Source organism: Gymnodraco acuticeps, unplaced genomic scaffold (assembly GCF_902827175.1).
Source record: "Gymnodraco acuticeps unplaced genomic scaffold, fGymAcu1.1, whole genome shotgun sequence".
In the NCBI taxonomy this organism is placed as follows: Eukaryota; Metazoa; Chordata; class Actinopteri; order Perciformes; family Bathydraconidae; genus Gymnodraco; species Gymnodraco acuticeps.
The window spans coordinates 908065-926168 of NW_022990224.1; positions in this window are offsets into that span (position 1 = coordinate 908065).

Below are 18104 nucleotides of genomic sequence, written 5' to 3' on the forward strand. Positions count from 1 at the left end.
TTTCTTTGTGTTTCTGAGACGCCAGCAGCAACTTAGAGGTCTAAAACTAGAATTCTGCTTTAGACAGAGAACTTAGCGCAGTTGTAAATAGCATATTGCAATATTAGAAGAAATATAACTTTGCACAATACCAGCAGGACTCAATTTGTGTCTACAAAGTGCTGCTAAGGTCATCAGCACCTCTCTGAAAGCTCTTTCTTATGACTGCATGGCTGAATTTACAGAGTAAAGGTGGATTTGGTTTTACTGCTGAGCCTGAAACTCCAGTTACAGCTTTGTGATTTAGACATTAGCAGCACAGAAGGGCCAGTCTTTCTGCAAAGAGTCAATGTCCGTAAATGACTCAAAGGTCAATTTCCACAGTCTGGGTACATTCACTCCAGAGGGTGAGCTATGACTCATGCACCGGGAGTTCAATTTAACTGACCAAATTCAGGTGGTTTTTAAACAAGGAGTTTAGAGAATGCTGTTACCATCACTTGGTTTGGAAATGTATGAACCAGAAACTTTTAATGATATCATATCCACATGCTGTCCATGCCTTTGTTCTTTAATACTCCTCAGTGAACCTACTATGAAGCGGCCGAACTATAATATACTCTGGGAACGGACGTTTTCTTGGAACAGAAATTGTTATTGAAATACAATTTTATAAGCGAGTTCATTAGAGAGTCTGCATAATACTGGACTGAGGCGCCTTTCACACCCGCCATGGTGAGAATAAAGTGGTAGTTCAGGTCACTGAGAGTTTGCCGCTTTTGTCGAAGCTCATAGTTACTGACATTTGTGTTTAGATGGACAAATAAACAAAGATAGGACTGCCGAGAAAAACTAATAGATGGTCTCATAGTTTGGTGAGGTGGTTAGCAAATGGGACTCCATCTCTTTTCACTTTTAATGATCTCCCTCGTGTGCTTTGGCAGATATGGAGTATGAACACCGTTCCAACGACTGAGGCAATTTCATTACACCACGCAGTTTTAATGTGCGCACTGGTGTTAAGTTTAGACAAAACATACCCAGGGGTGTAACAAGTTTCCAGCCTTTTTAATTGAATGTACTTTGACCTAGAGGAGCATTATGTAATGAATGACCTTCATTGACTTCTATCCGCAATGGCTGGGACCTGCATGGTGATATAGCATCAGAACGTATTGCCTCCCACACATCTTCCTCTCAGCTCTTTGAAGATTTTTAAAACAGAGAGGGTTAAGCACCTCACAGGAACATTTAGATCTCATTTAACGTGATGAAAAAACATCATGTCATCTTTTTTTTAGCTCGGTGTTAGAAGTGAGGAAGCAGTATTCATAGCTGAAATGTGCTTGTAAAAATGTGTGTACTTAAACTCAAGCAAGCTTTTGTTCCAGACAATAATGTGCTTAATAGAAACACATTTTATAAGCTGGAAGTGATATCACTAAACTGCCTGTATTGATTAATATATTTATCAGCGCCTGCATGTGTTATGCCAATCCATCTTGGGCCGATGGATTGAGTTTGCATATTTCAACTTCAACTTCAAACTTCAAACCATACCAGACCATGAATAAAAAGGGATCAAAGGGAAAAATTGCAAACTTTCTGACTAATATTACAATAGTGAAAAAACTTTCTATTCATTTCCCTGAATCTACAACATGTGTGGTAAACGTAGTTATAAACATATGCTGCCATAATATAATTCATTTTGTTTCCACATTCAAACACTGAATTAACCCTTAAATGGTTAACTGTTTAGCCCTTAGTGAGCTGAGGGGTAACACGTGGTTTTCGGGTTGCTTTTGAGAACAATAACACAATAAGGGGAGTATATATACTTCAGTATTACATGACGATTTAGCCTGTTTATCTGCCCTGCTAGAAGCACAACAGCAACATTTCAGATTTAATTTGCATCGCAGGAATTCCTGGTCGACATACCAATTAGTGCGGCTGTGACTCAGAGACATGCAGCGCTTCTGCCGCTGACAGGACACTGAAGGCCTGGAAGGATAAACTGCCACTCCACAGGTTTAGCTGTCATTCACACAAACAGCCTCATTAGCTAGCGGAAAAGTGGCTATTAAAATGATTCCTAAATGATTAAATTGAAATATAAACTGTACATAGGCCTACTGGAGGTTATATGCATGTTGTTCAGCCATAAATAACTCCCGATATCACTACATTATAAAAGAGAAAAGAAAACAGATATACAGTAACATCCTCATTAGTTTTTCCTTCATTTTAATGATTTCTTTCAATAATACTAATGATGTAGGAAGTCAGCCACTCTACAAATCATTGTTTCTTAGCTTTTTATTATTAAATCAACATACAGAAATGCCACCAATTTCACATGTTATCCCGAAGTAGGATGACAAACATGTGAAATAATTAAATAATCAATATTAGTCAAAGGAATGATTAAGTCTCTTCAACAATACCTTTTCTGGTCTGTGACGGACCTTCAGAAATGCAGAAATCAGAGGCGGTTTGATCGGTCAGATTTTAATCCGTTTTAATTGCTTCTTTGATGTATTTACACTTCTTTTAGATCAGATAGCTGTAACATCCACCTAAGTGTACATGGGTCTTTGTCAGAGCTAATTGTAAGGATACTAATTTACATTTAAAACTGCAGTCACAAAAGTTAATCTTTTGCTTCACCGAGCAAAGCTTTGGCCTCAAGAGATCCTGACTCTTTAAATCATGCACATCGATCTCAGACTGCCTGTTAAAACCGAGCCAAATCATTCCCAATTTGAATTTAAATGCAGGTTTGTTAGAGACTGAAACATATAAGCCTTTAACCTGCTCTCAGCGCTAGTGGTAGTTTCCACCGGATGCCCTTACAAATCTCGTGCTCTTCAGTTAATTTCCCAAATGGCTTTAACAGCAGACATTTAGCATAACTCCCCAGCGACAGAGGCTGCCATTTTAAATGGTATTTGTTGTTCTCCTCAAGACCAATTTGAGTTGTCAGCTCAAGAGTCTCTGTTGACATCACAAAGGGGGGAGGTGATGAAGTGAGACAGAGTGCAGTGGAGTGCAAAAGAGCTTCAGAGGAGACACGAAATAACAAAAGTGGGTGTGGCCATCACCTTCTCATCACTTTTGACCACCATAAATTATGCCTGTAAAAAAACGTAATGGCTGCTCTTTAGTTTCGTGATCTTGAACAATCAATATGCTTTTACTTTTAATTAAAACGTGGTCATAGTGGAAGTGCTTTACAGAGCGCTGTACCGTCTTTCGGTTCCTTGTTTTAATTGTATGACACTAATTTGGTACACTTTGATTTGGTTTCTGTTTTTCAGTACATCGACTCTGTACTATAGTTTATTCTCAGTCAATCCCACATACACTCGTGTTCCTGTAAATACTGAAACACAAAATGTGTATTTATCTGCAATCTATTTAATGATTGCCTCAATAACCCCACGTTGTACTCTTGTTTCAGTAACTACATTCCCTGGTTGTTGGATGAAAATATAGTGCCTCTTTCAAATATATTTCTGATCCTTTTTTCAAGTTGAAACGTTTTGGAAACCAACTCAAACATTGTTAGTTTTTGTCTTCTCTTGACCTTAAGAAACATATAGCCTAACAGCAGCTTTATCCTTCAAATAAGCTCAAGTTGATTAAGACATGAGCTCAAGTGATGTTGAACAGTGTTGCTTTAAGTCCTTGTGTGTGTCAGCTGCCACTCCACACAGTTGCTTTCAGTCAGATGGGATTAGTGAGTCCGTCAAATGCCTTTGATCAACGAGCAGGCTTGAAAGGAACAAGACACTGCACTTCCCCGCAGTTAATTATCCTCAATGAGCCTCCAGCACAATGACAAAGTCAATGCCAAAGCCGTCAGCTCTCTCCACGACATGCTTATCATTTCATAGATAGCATACCATTACAAGGACTCGGCATTGAGACACCGCAGTGTAGTTAGTGGTGAATACTGACCTTTTGAATAAGAAAGTTCCAGATGACATTTTGGTTTAAAATAGGTTCCTTTATGAAATATCAGGACAAGAGAGAACCTTTAAAAATGTAGGAAGGTAAAGAGTAAGTTACCTGACAATAACACATATCTCATTTAAAATTAGTTTTCAGATAAGATTCAGGTGTAAAGGCCCCAAATAACCTTCAAAGTGCTATAATGTCTTCACAGTTACACCTGCTGAAAGTTCTTAGACCGAAACCATGAAATTCAAAGAGCATTTGAGAGAACATCTATTACCACGGGGCACCAGGAGACTGTTCCTATTAAGCTGCTTTGGGAGTCTTTAGAAAATAAAAATAGACGCTTCTATAAGCTGAGTACTTCTGAGAGGTTTAGAAAGTTGTTCTGATTTCATTCTTGAAGGTACAGAGGGTTAGTTTTAGGTTTGAGAGAGTCAACCTTGCTGATCCTGCTTTAAGCTTTAAGCTAAGGTGCGTCCTTCCAGATAAATGTACTTTGTTGAGTAGGTCTGTCTACGGCAAACCAATCATGCTTTTTTTTTTTTACAATGTTAATCTTGCACTTTGTCTTTATTAGGATCCCCATTAACACTAGCATGCACATTGGCTATTCTTCCTGGGGTCTTCACACACACAAAACATACATAAACATACATACAACAAAATTAAAACAAAACGGCTCATAATTTCTTGCAATTCACAGTGCTGTATGAAATGAAAACTGTACATAATAATATATACATTATATACATACCCACAGGCACAGTTCAATGTTACTTTATGATACTGAAATGTTTATTTTTTTAGCAACCTTTTGAAATGTACTTGAGAATGTTCCTGAATTATATGGATGGGTAAAGAGTTCCAGCGTACTCTGTACACGACTGTTTTCTGTCCCATATTTGATTTAGATGTGGGTAATACAAACCTTCCTTCTATTGCATGTCGTGTTTGATATTTATGTCGAACATACTGTGCTATAAACCGTTGTGATAATATATGTGGTAAGTTAGCCACTGTAATATTTCTGACAACATTTAACAAAATATAAGTTGACCTCTGTCTGACACTTAACCATTTCAGTGTCTCCAGCATTTCAGTTACTCTGGTTTTCTAGGAGCACTGCACTAAATTCAAAATGCTATGGTTGCCAATAAAAACAACACTATAACTATATAAATAATATACTGAATGTGTCTGTCTTACAAATCCATGTCTTCAGTAAAAAAAGAAAATGTTATCACCATTCTCAAATATCTTCTGAAACTGACAAACAGTGATTTTAAACACAGATAAAGTCAAATGCTGTTATTTTACCATCTTCCTTGAGGTGAATCAGCAAGTTCAACATGCATTTCAATCCAATTGGCGAACAATATCCAGGGGAAAAGATTTCTGCTGGCCGACAAAATAAAGAAGGCAGCCACAGGTGTTATAATTTTAAAATCAATAACAGGAAAATGAGTCACGGATGAGATTGATTTTCCTCTTGGTTTGCTTCTCATGCATCTCTGAAAAGATTGGTCTTGGAAGTAATAACTTTGCAAATAAATCCCATTTACTTGGAGGATTTCAGAGGGGATGATGAGCAAAAAATAAAATGATTGGCAGCAGAGGAGAGGCCAACAGGAAAGTTCATGTTGTGTCACATCAGTGAAGTATTTGCGGCCTGTAGGCCTGTCGGCTGTGACTCAGAGGAGTGTGTTCACAGAGGAAACAGCTGCAGGGCGCCCAACATCCATTCACTGAGCACAGGAGTCGTCTAATTGGCTGTAGTTAAGGTATAAATAACTATGGCACAGGTGTTTCAGTGTGAAATGTCTCTTTCTAAATACAACAAGAGATCCTGTGCCAATGTGGTTGTTTATCGCAAGTTTTATTGATGGTTAAATGTTGGAGGGGTGCATACCAGCGACGTGCAGTCAGGGGAGGCAGAGCCTCACCTGTCATACTCCAATGTAACGGAAAAACAACTAAAGCAAAACTAAATAGTAATAATAATAAAATGTCTCCACTGATCTGTGTTGTAAGTGTGATTTATGTATGATTCCAATCGCTTTTGATAGTCAAAATCAGCAAATTTGACGAGCTCCGCTACAACTACGGGCAGCGATGAGAAGTGAGGCAGGGACGAGCTCTGCCTCTCGTAAGCCCACAGTAACTGGCTGGAGCGCGGGCACTAATTTAACGCGGGCACTTATTTTGTCAGCGCGCTCAAGCCAGTTACTGTGGGGTAAGGTGAGGCACAGATGAGCTCTGCCTCACCTCAGAATGCGTCACCCCACAGAAACTGGCTGGAAAGCGGGCCCTAAGCGCATGCCTGCACCATCTCACTGAATGTCACCAATGTAATGTTTGTAGGTCCCTTTATTACATTTATCCTCGCCATCCATAGTCTCTAAATAACTTATTTCACGTATATATGATATTTAGGCCCGCTGGTCTCATCATACAACGGCAATGAAAAAAGCACCAGGGGAGGCAGCCATAACCTCTGCCGCACTGAAGGGGGCGAACGTGAGCCCACAGGTTCTTGTTGCTACTGTTATTCTACGCAGAGACGGTAGACGCAAACAACAAACTAGACTTTTGAAACTACAGGAAGATAAGGAGGACTTTTACAAAAAAGTAATAGAGATTGTTGTCCAGAAGGATAGCATGGACTTCATCTTCAAGTCAAGGTAAGACCACAATTGTAATGAAAATGGGATCTTACTAAGAAAGAACAATCCAATATTTAGATTTTGGGTATCCTTTTGTTGAACGGTCTGTTTAAAATTAATCGAAACATCAGACCAAAAAAGCTTTTGAAAATAACCGAATATTTCGATTAAGGTCAAAATATAATATTTGTAAATCTGACTCTGAAAGAGTCAGTGCCTCACCAGCCATCAATCAATCAATCAATCAATGTTTATTTATATAGCCCAATATCACAAATGTTACATTTGTCTCAGTGGACTTTACAGTTTGTACAAAATATCAGTAGACAATACGACACCCTCTGTCCTTAGACCCTCACATCGTGCCTGCCGCCCGAACACAAACTGGAAGCTGATTCCACAAATGTGGAGCTTGATAAGAAAAGGCTCTGGCTCCCATTGTACTTTTAGAGACTCTAGGAACAACCAACAACCCTGCATTCTTGGAACGCAATGCCCTAGTAGGACAGTAGGGTATAATGAGTTCTTTAAGGTATGATGGCGCCTGCCCATTAAGGGCTTTGTAGGCGAGAAGAAGAATTTTAAATTCTATCCTGTGTTCTATAGGGAGCCAGTGTAAGGCAGCCAGAACAGGAGTAATGTGGTCCCTTTTCCTAACTCTGGTTAGTACACGAGCTGCAGCATTTTGAATCAGCTGAAGCGACTTGACTGACTTCTTGGTACACCCTGATAATAAAGAGTTACAATAATCCAGCCTTGAAGTAACAAATGCATGGACTAGTTTCTCTGCATCGTTTTGAGGCAAGATATGCCTGATTTTTGCAATGTTACGTAGATGGAAGTAGGCGGTCCTTGAAATTGATTTTATGTGGGCGTTAAAGGATAAATCCTGATCAAATATAACACCAAGATTCCTTACAGTCTCACTGGAGGCCAAATTAATGCCATCCATGGTTAATATATCCTTAGATAATTTGTTTCGTAGATTCTTCGGGCCAAGTACAATAACTTCAGTTTTGGTCGTGTTTAACATCAAAAAGTTTAAGGTCATCCACGTTTTTAAGTCCTTAAGGCAGTCTTGAATTTTATTTAGATGATTAATTTCATCAGGCTTGATTGATAAATATAGTTGAGTATCATCCGCATAACAATGAAAATGTACAGAATGATTCCTTATAATATTGCCTAACGGAAGCATATATAATGTGAACAAAATAGGTCCGAGCACTGAGCCCTGTGGCACTCCATGGCTAACTTTGGTTTGCGTGGAAGATTCATCATTGACACGTACAAACTGAGAGCGTTCAGATAGATAGGACCTAAACCAGTCTAAAGCAGTTCCCTGTATGCCAACTAAGTGCTCTAGTCTTTGCAATAGGATATCATGGTCGATAGTATCAAATGCAGCACTGAGATCGAGCAAAACAAGAATAGAGACACGTCCCTTGTCAGAGGCTATTAGAATGTCATTTGTGACTTTAACCAGAGCTGTCTCTGTGCTATGATGTGTTCTAAAGCCAGACTGAAAATCTTCAAATAAATCATTGTTTTTTAAGTAATCACACAGCTGTTTTGCGACCGCTTTCTCAAGAATTTTTTAGAGGAACGGAAGATTGGAAATAGGTCTATTATTGGCTAAAACCTCTGGATCGAGGTTGTGCTTTTTAAGAAGCGGTTTTATCACTGCTACTTTGAATGATTGTGGAACATAGCCTGATAATAAAGACATATTCATAATATTTAATAAATAAGTGCTAATTAATGGAAAAACTTCCTTCAACAGCTTAGTTGGAATTGGGTCTAACATACACGTTGATGGTTTAGAAGAGAGAATCATTGAATTTAATTGTTCAAGGTTTATGGCTGAAAAGCATTCTAGTTTACTATCTAGTGTAATATTAGAACTCACGTTTCCGGGAGCTGTTGATAACACTATACTGGTCAAAGGCAAGAGGTCATTAATTTTGTTTCTAAGAGTAACAATTTTATCATTAAAAAAGCACATAAAATCATTACTACTGAGTGCTATGGGAATAGAAGGCTCAATCGAGCTGTGGCTTTCTGTCAGCCTGGCTACAGTGCTGAAAAGAAATCTTGCATTATTCTTATTCTCATCTATTAATGAAGAGTAGTAGGCTGCTCTCGCTTTACGCAGTGCTTTCTTATATTCATTGAGAGTAATATGCCAAATTAAACGAGATTCTTCAAGTTTAGTGGAACGCCATATCCTTTCAAGTTGTCTCGACTTTTGCTTTATTTTGCGGGTTTCGGCATTATGCCATGGAGCTAATCTATGTTTTATTTTCTTCTTTTTCAAAGGAGCAACAGAGTCTAATTTTATTCGCAGCGCATCTGTAGCACTATCAACAACATGATCAATTTGGGGTGGTGTACATTTTGTATAAGTTTCCTCCCTTACATGCAGACATGCTATCGAGTTAAGTATTGGTGGAATCTCTTCCTTAAATTTGGCTATAGCACTAACAGATAGGTTTCTGCTGCTGGAGCTTTTAACTAATGCTTTGTAGTCTCGTAACAGTACTTCAAAAGTTACTAAGAAATGGTCGGATAAAGCAGGATTATGCGGTTCGACTAATAGTTGCTCAATTTCAATACCATAAGTCAGAACAAGGTCGAGAGTGTGATTATAGCAGTGGGTTGGTTTATTTACACTCTGACAAAAACCAACAGAATCTAATATAGAGTTAAATGCAACAGTAAGGCTATTTTTATCATCGTCAACATGAATATTAAAGTCACCTACGATAATTACTTTATCTGTTTTAAGAACCAAAGTTGATAAAAACTCAGAGAATTCAGATAAGAATTCTGAATAAGGACCTGGTGCACGGTACACTGTAACAAATAAGATTGGCTGCAAAGTTTTCCAGGTCGGATGCGTAAGACTAAAAACAAGACTTTCAAAGGAGGTATAATTTAATTTTGGTTTAGTATTGATAAGTAAACTTGAGTCAAAGATTGCTGCAACTCCACCTCCTCGGCCCGTGCCTCGGGCAATATGAGTATTGATATGGCTGGGTGGAGTGGCCTCATTTATGCTGACATATTCTTCATGTCTCAACCAAGTTTCAGTGAGACAGCATATATCAATATTATAATCTGATATTAAATCATTTACCAATATTGCTTTAGATGCTAGAGATCTTATGTTTAAGAGACCACATTTAATATTCCTGTTTTGTTGCACTGTAGTAGTTGTTACATTTACTTTTATTAGGTTATTATGTATGACACCTCTATTAGGTTTTACCTTAACTTGTCCTTGGGCAGACACACACACCGCTAATATTGGGTATTTTATTGGGTTCGGGATTCCTATGGATGACTGCCTAGGAGAGAGCGCAGAGAAGCGTGTAAGACTGCGACTCCGCCTCCTGGTCTCAACTCCAGTTTGTCATGGATTAAGTCCACAAAGCCCTGAAATGTTTGCCGAAATGAGATTTGCACCTTCCAAAGTAGGATGAATGAACCTCACCGCACGTCACTGGTGCATACATATACATTTTTGTAGAGATTAATAAACTACATCTAAGCACTGGGCCTGGCTACTCTTCACTGAGACATCAAAATGCTTCACACGTTATTAAAGATGAATAATTGTTATGTTTCTGATCCTGACATGATAGCCTCGTGTAAACGGTCAGCATATTCAAAATCTTAAAGATATTCCCTGTCAGTAACATATCTCTCTTTAATGCACCCTCTAGAAAAACAAACTCTCCCCCCACGATGGCAGTTTGTATGTGTAACTATAACCACTTGTACACTGTGAGCAACAACAATGTGTCACTTTAAAGTGCTCTCACCTGTGCTTCTGGTGACGTTTCATTAATAAACTGCAAATGTAGTGACTGTCTGCAAGGCCAGATTAACCTGCTGGGGGCCCCAGGGCAAAAATGATGGCTGTGCCCATTAACCCTCCTATTAATGTAATAGAAGTGAAACTGGCCCCAGGTTTGCTGTAAAGTACACACTGAGTAAGTGCACTGTTAACAAACAATATGATGGTAACTTTTGCAATAATGAGTGAGGAAAAACAATATGTTCTGCCAACGTTATTGCAATTGTGGTTTATTCTCTTTAGATATTTCCTGTGCTTTTCTTAAGGCTTTTAAGTGAGCGGGGCTAATTTGGAAAAAAGGGTTGTCATGTTCTCCTGTGCAACAAACACGATTAAAAACACATTTTAATCAGCCTCTGTAAATAGTGGAAGGTAACTGTCGATTGAATTATAAGCAGAAGGTAGAACCAGATTAACTGAACTTTAAAATGTGCTTAAATTCATATTTCAACCTACCTCAGCATGTTTTCCCCTCGATGTTGCTTTTTGCATCATGTATACTTAATGTTATAGTGAATGTTTTCAGGGCCTTTAAAGCTACATTTTGTGAGAGAGGACCATTACCTTATAAATAAACCCTGATATGTTGGGCCCTTATTACCTACAGTATATTGATATTGCACTTTTATGCATGGTGTATTTTCAAACAAGCACCCACCAGATAAAACAGTGAACTGGGGCGTTGCTGCACTTTTTTGTGCTTTACATGAATACCTTGCCAAGAAGAGACTGCCAAACAAAGGGGCGTGAGTGTTAAAATATGTATATTGAAGGAGACAGACATTTCTAATGTTGCTTAGCGAAGTGGAGCAGTCATCCAGTTCTCACTTGGCAATTTGTGACAGTTGTTGTATTCATTGTGGGAACAAGCTGTTACAATGTCTGCTGTGTTTCCCACTCAATCCTGATGTAGACTCTGTCGTTCGCTCCATCTGAGGATCCCTCCAGCCAAAATGGTTATAACACTCAGTTATATGGCACTCACTGTTCAGGCTATCCTTCATTTGGCTGAGTCCGAGGTCCTCCAAGAGGCTCCATTAGCACCCTCCTCTTCGCTGTATTTACTTTGGTACTGACAGAGTTGGAGGATGCAATGTTCGCAGGGCTCTTGTCTTTCCATCACATGCTGTATAAATTATTCACAAGTGATCACATTCCAGTAGTATAATTATCACTGTCCGACACCGACACCTCAGCAGTTTCTTAGCAACTGCTATTGGCACAATTTCTGCTTCCACAAAAGCAGTATTTTCCATCTTGTTGAATCCAGACTCTTGTGGAATTCATGAAATACGACATCAGGATGGTCTTAAATACAAATGTGCACACTGTACCTTGTAATGAAAACAATTATATTGCTGTAGCAGTAACTCCTATAAATGAAATGTCATCAAAAACATTTCTGCTCTCTCTCTGCTCAACACATCTTTGGAAACGTTAGCTTTGGATGTTGCAGACATGAAAAAGAGAGGCAACAGCTCTGTGCAGCCTGGTTGGGGGGATAAAAAACCTCTGGACTGAAGTCGTCCATTATTCATCCACCCTTTAGAGCTGGCTTTAGAGCTGTGTGTCAGCATGGATGGCAGCGAAGGCCCCAGGCAGCCTCGCTCTTAGTCAATGAGCTGGAGGCTCAGATGGCTGTGTGGAAGTCAGCCAAAACAAACAGGAGGGAGGTTCAGAGAACAGAGCTGGGACATTGTTGAGATTCTGTTTTTAAAGGTTTCAGATCAGTAAATAGCCATTTTGAGAGAAGTTAGCTTGTGGGCTTGTTCTTCAAAGAAAGGTTATCTTTTTGGGGCTTTTTCCCTCAGTTACAAAATACAGCTGTTATTGGACAGGAAAGGAAGAGAGAGAGATGGAGGGGATGACATAGAGCAAAGTGTTGCAGCTCAGATTACAACCTGCTCTACCAGGTCAGCTACTGGGGCTTTTTTGCCTTTTTGACCAGACCGTCCTAGAAATTCAAATCCAAACTGGAGAACTTACCTATAACTTATAGATCATTCAGAACTGTGTTGCTGTTAAGGTAGAAGAAAGTTGATTTGTTTTATCTGTAAAATTAATACTTTCAGAAGAACTCCAAAATATTTAAGTATATTGTAGTATATCCTTCAAAACTACAGTTAATATCGGGGTTTTAAAAAGGATTTAAAAAATACCCTAAAGCAACATAATGTAGGGTTTGATATTTTGTGAATTTAGGACCACTACAACTTGTTTAAAAACGTTGGAAACATTAAGCAAACACAACTTTTGAAGATCTAGCTAGCCAGCTTCTTTCACTAACCCACTCAGTGTCCCAGAGTCGTGCCCCCACTCCCATTTTCTTAGAAACGTTCACCTCACAGTGGTCCAAAGCTCCAGTGCTAGCGATACAGCTTTGAGTCCTGGCAGTACGGTTAGCGGTGCTAGCAGCTATCTAGCTAACGGAAGCTACTATTAGCAGCAGTAAGCAGTTTACATTACTTCAGCAACAAATCGTTTATCAACCGGGAAACTCTGACAAATTACCAGGAGTCTAAGCAGTGCATTTTCTCTATGAAATATGATCTTCACCTTAATCAAAGTATTGCAAGGCTTACATTGTTCTCCCAGGAAATGGTACGACCCTTTAACAAAGTGCAAGAAGAGGCATCCAGGCATGTAGTGGGTCTGACAGTCTGCACACCTCCCTATAACAAGTCAGTGTACCATTACAATGGTTTGGGGTCCGTTATTTTGGGGTAACGTAGACATAATGCTGATGGATTTTAGGTAGTCAGTTCAATGACATTTGTTAGACATCAACAACATGAAGTACAATTTCCATCCCAAGGTAAAATAGTGATACAAGATGATAAACATTGAAAACAAAGAGTTGTATCAGTCTTGAGGTTTTGTTTTATCTATTTGATCCTGTTGCCAAAATGCAGGCACAGATGGAAATACCTAAAGTGTTCTCCTGAGGTTGCAATCCAAAAAGGAAAGTGCTAATTTGGTTCCTCAATAGTGAAGGTGATCACACAACACAACACACTTGGGTGATCGTCTTGGCTGCCCTACAGGGAGGCGGTGAATGGGCGTTGATGTGCTCTAAATTTAACAGTTAGCAATCTGTCTCTGGAGGAGGCCATTTATCGCACCCAATGACTTTAACATGGTTGTCGCAGCATGGCTTGTGTTTGAATGATATCCAGACTGTGAGGAAGCCACTTTCTCCATTTCCTCCCAGTCTATCTATAATCAAGGGTGTTGTTGCTATTCGGAGGAGGCGTTCAAACAGAATCTGACGGCCCAATCGACACAACAGCCAATCTCCTTTTTCTGCTTCTCTTTGACGTCGGAAATGAAAGCTGAAGGTCTGCACACGGCTCTGTTTTCTTGTCAGCAAACCATGAGAACTTGGCTTTCTCTACGCCCACGCTTACTGTATATTGACATTTAAAGAAGTCCTTCACTCAGATACATACGTATGATACCAAACAATTCATCTCCTTCTGGGTAAATTGCTTTTTCCCAATCTGATTTGAAGGTTGACTGACTTCCTGTTAAGCTCTTCACTTCAAGCCCTGTTTACATAGAAGATAGACGGATTCAGGCTAAATGATGTTGAGACGGAAATCACTTGTTGTTTCACCTGCATGCTAATCCTGAGTTTGACATTAAAATTGACATTTCAATTCGATCTGTATTGGCTACAATTGCTGTTGTCAAACAACTAACATATCCTGCATACAAATGCAGTAGTAATGGCTTCACAATAAATCTCATTATACAGTTGATTAAATACTGACACATTTAGCAGATGGTAACAGTACAGAGGATGTGTTCTGCAGCATGGCATAGCTTTCCGATATTCAAGGAAGTTGTGGTTTCTTCTGGTTGTAATTTATATAGTGATGGTATCTAAAGCAGGGGTGTCAAACTCAATTTCATCGCGGGCCACATTAGCATTATGGTTGCACTCAAAGGGCCGGTTGTAACTATATAAATATACATATATAAATATATATATAAAATAATGTATTATATTACATTATTGCCTCTGAATTGGATTATTATCGGATAGGGTAATAACTAACTACGTTTGAAAGCAGAAGTCCGGGGTAAATATTGTAAGTCGCTTCAGTGCGCATGTCACAAAACGAGATGCATTGTGGGACATGTAGTTTATGGGCAACTTGCTTCTGTAAAGTGGCATGCCGTATAATAAACGTATTATATTCTTTGCAAGCTCTTGCTGGGCCACATAAAATGAAGTCGCGGGCCGGATTTGGCCCCCGGGCCTTGAGTTTGAAACCCCTGATCTAAAGCATACACGCAAAATTCAAATGTTTTATTCCATTTATTATTTTTGTAGAACTCATATGATTTGATTAGATTTATTTCGAATAAAACAATAATAAAAAAATGTAACATGAGAATTATTTTACAATACAAAATTAAGCAGTATCAAATTGATATACAAAATATGACTGATTCTAAGTTATGTATAAACAGATGATCTACTTAATTACACATCCGAAAAGGGGTGGGGGGAAGTTTATTTAATCCCACCCCTTCTCCCAAAAACTAAATAATTAACATCCTTTTTTCTTAAAGAAATACATTTTTTATTGAACAAACAAACAAAACAAAAACATAAAACAACAAATAAATAAACAAACAAATAAGCAGATAAATAAACGAAGAGTAAACATACAGTTTACTCTTCATGTTTGTTTAACGGCTAGCATGGTCTAAATGAATTTTGGTAAATAAAGGCAGTATTTTCTTAAATGTTTGATAGATAACATTTTTATTCTGTGATATTTTGTGCATGTAATTATTATACATCTCGATACCGGCACATTCTGACTCCTTAAGGGAGTGGGGGTTAAAAAGCAGTGGCTGATGAGGTTAGGAAGAGTACACCATCAATCACTTCTCAACAAATCTGAGGCTAAAACCTTATTGCATTTCCTAATGTCACAACCTCTTTTCTTTGACATTTCGTTTGCTGCTTTTTTTTTCAGCGCATGCTTTTTATTCTATCCTTCACTGAGGATAAAGGAGTGGCAATGAAAAGAAAAACTCAAGGCAAGGTTGAAATAAGGACAAGGTTGTACGCTACACACCCAACTTTGTCACCTTAATACAACGACACGCTTGTTGAAAAGGAATCTAAAAATCCTAGTTTGCTCACTCTCTAAAAGAAAGGACACAGGGTTTTATTAGGTATTAGAATTGAGTTTATCCCTGGCATCGTTCCTGTCTGTTTAACGTGTTGATTTTAAAGTCGCCACATTTTTGGATGCTAATTTGTAATTGATCTAGATGGTTTGGCACGACTCAGACTGCCTCTCTCAGTAAATGGGATTCTCCTGAGAAGGTTATTCAGTGTTTAATTAAAGGCTGTGCAATCATTGTATGATTACTTTTTAAACTCAATAACAGAATGAGCTGATGGACACAACAATCAGTGAGAGAAGCTTTGCTATTGTCACTTCATTTACGAGTATCAGTGTGTTTCCAAGATGGGTAACTACGTCTTTAAGTAGATAAACATGTTACTTGTGTGTTGGATTTTGTTCATGTTTCGACACGAAAACTGGCATTTTGTCGTTGCTATTGTTTTGTAGGTTCTATTATGTTTTGTTGTGTTGTCCCCAATGTTTTTTGTATTATCTCACCTGAAAATAAAAGAAAGAAATATTGAACAAAATAAAAGAACCGTGGTACTGAAGACTCATTTTAGAGCAGATTCCCAGAAAATACATCATCTGTGACATACAGTACAAACAGAAGTGTGGCCAGATGGTGTTGTTGCTTCACAGTTTGAATCTCTTACTGTTCAACTGGTTTAGTTTGATCCATAGGCATCACTAGCAGTGTTACATAAGATTTCAGATAGTTTCATTGATTGATTGATTGAAAAGTTTATTAACAGCTTGTATATTGGGTACAGTACAGTACAGCTCAAAACATACAATTGTTAAGGGGATGCAGACCAGAGAAAGACTTTCGTCTTGTTTACATCAGGGTCCCCCATTTCCAATTCATCATGTCATTTAAGACATATAAGACATATTTGACATACAGATGGCTTATTTACAATTTACATACAGGTGGTTTTTTACATACAGATTGCTTGTTTACAATTTTCATTTTAGATTTCGTTCTAATACATCCTAACCGGACATTTAAGACATACCAAGTCTACAGATATACAGTTAGTAACAGAGTCTAAAATGCGAGTATATACATAGATGGGGGGGGGAAGCTGTCCATTGAACGACAGGTTGAGATTTGTACCATTACCGGGGCCAGTTTTGCAATGCTCTCCCCTGAAGGTGCTCTTTAAGAGAGCTTTTGAAGGTAAGTATAGTTTTACTTTCCTTTACAGTTGTGGGAAGAGCGTTCCACCTTGATGTGGCATAATTGCGAAACGTGTATTCCCCCTTTTTTGTGCCAAATCTGGGTTTCACATGATTTGTGGAGCTCCCTCTGGTGTTATGATCATGGTATTCCTTGACCTTTGGGAAGAATGTTGACATGTACATGGGTACCATAGAGGTGTAGTGGATCTTGTAGACCAGGCCCATTGCAAGTAGCTGTACTCTGTCGTCTACTCAAAGTGGGCAGAGGTGAGGTGGGTTCTAGATGAAAGGTCAAGCAGTAGTTTGACCAGTTTATTTTGCGATGTTTGAAGTTGTATTTTTAGCGCCTTGGAGGTGCTATGGTACCATGACGTGCAAGCATAGTCATAGTACCCTTGAATGAGTGCTCCTGCCAGAGTTTTCAGGGTGTTTTTGTTTACCAGAGAGGAGATCCGGTATAGGAATCTAGTTCTTTGATTGACTTTTTTTATTACATTGGATGCCATTTTGTCACAGGAGAGGTTTGCCTCAAGAATAGATCCTAGGTATGTTTGCTCTGCTCCACACCAGGGTTGTCAAACTCAAATACACAGTGGGCCAAAATAAAAATATCGGTACTAGTCCAGGGCCGGACTGGTTCAATGTTTATTGCAAAACTTATTTAAATGAACTTATTGCACATATTAAACCTGGAACTAACAAAGCTTAAATGATTGTCTATAAAAATAACATTAAACATTAAATAATCAGTAGCATTCATTGCTTATGGCTCTATCTGCAGCTTTTCCGGAGTCATTTCTTATGATTACATACATGATTTCCACAGGCCAACAACAGCTTCAAAGAAAATGTTTCCCTCAAAGTAAAAACCAAACATGCCCTGTTGTCGCAAGAAAAATACCAGCGGGCCATGAGTTTGACATGTGTGCTCCACACCTTCTAGTATGCATTAAAGTCTCTTCTGCAAGAAGGTAGAATCATTTCAATATACTCTTCCTAAACATTGTTTCAGTCCAATAGTTTTCGATATAGATCTTTTACAGTTTGACTAGATTTAGACATTTTATAAAGACCATTTTCAAGTTTGGTTACTAATGTTTGTCATTTTCTCTGGTTTCCTTCTTGCCTCCATGATAATGTCTTGCCCTCTGTGTTTAGTAGGTGGAATGAGAGCCTGTCTGACAGCAGATTTGTCATGGATGTTGACCATATACCGACGCTCCATCACTCTCAGGTCTGTGTGGGTGCTGCTGACCTCCCGTACCTGAGAGCAGACCCACATCAGTCTGCTCCTCG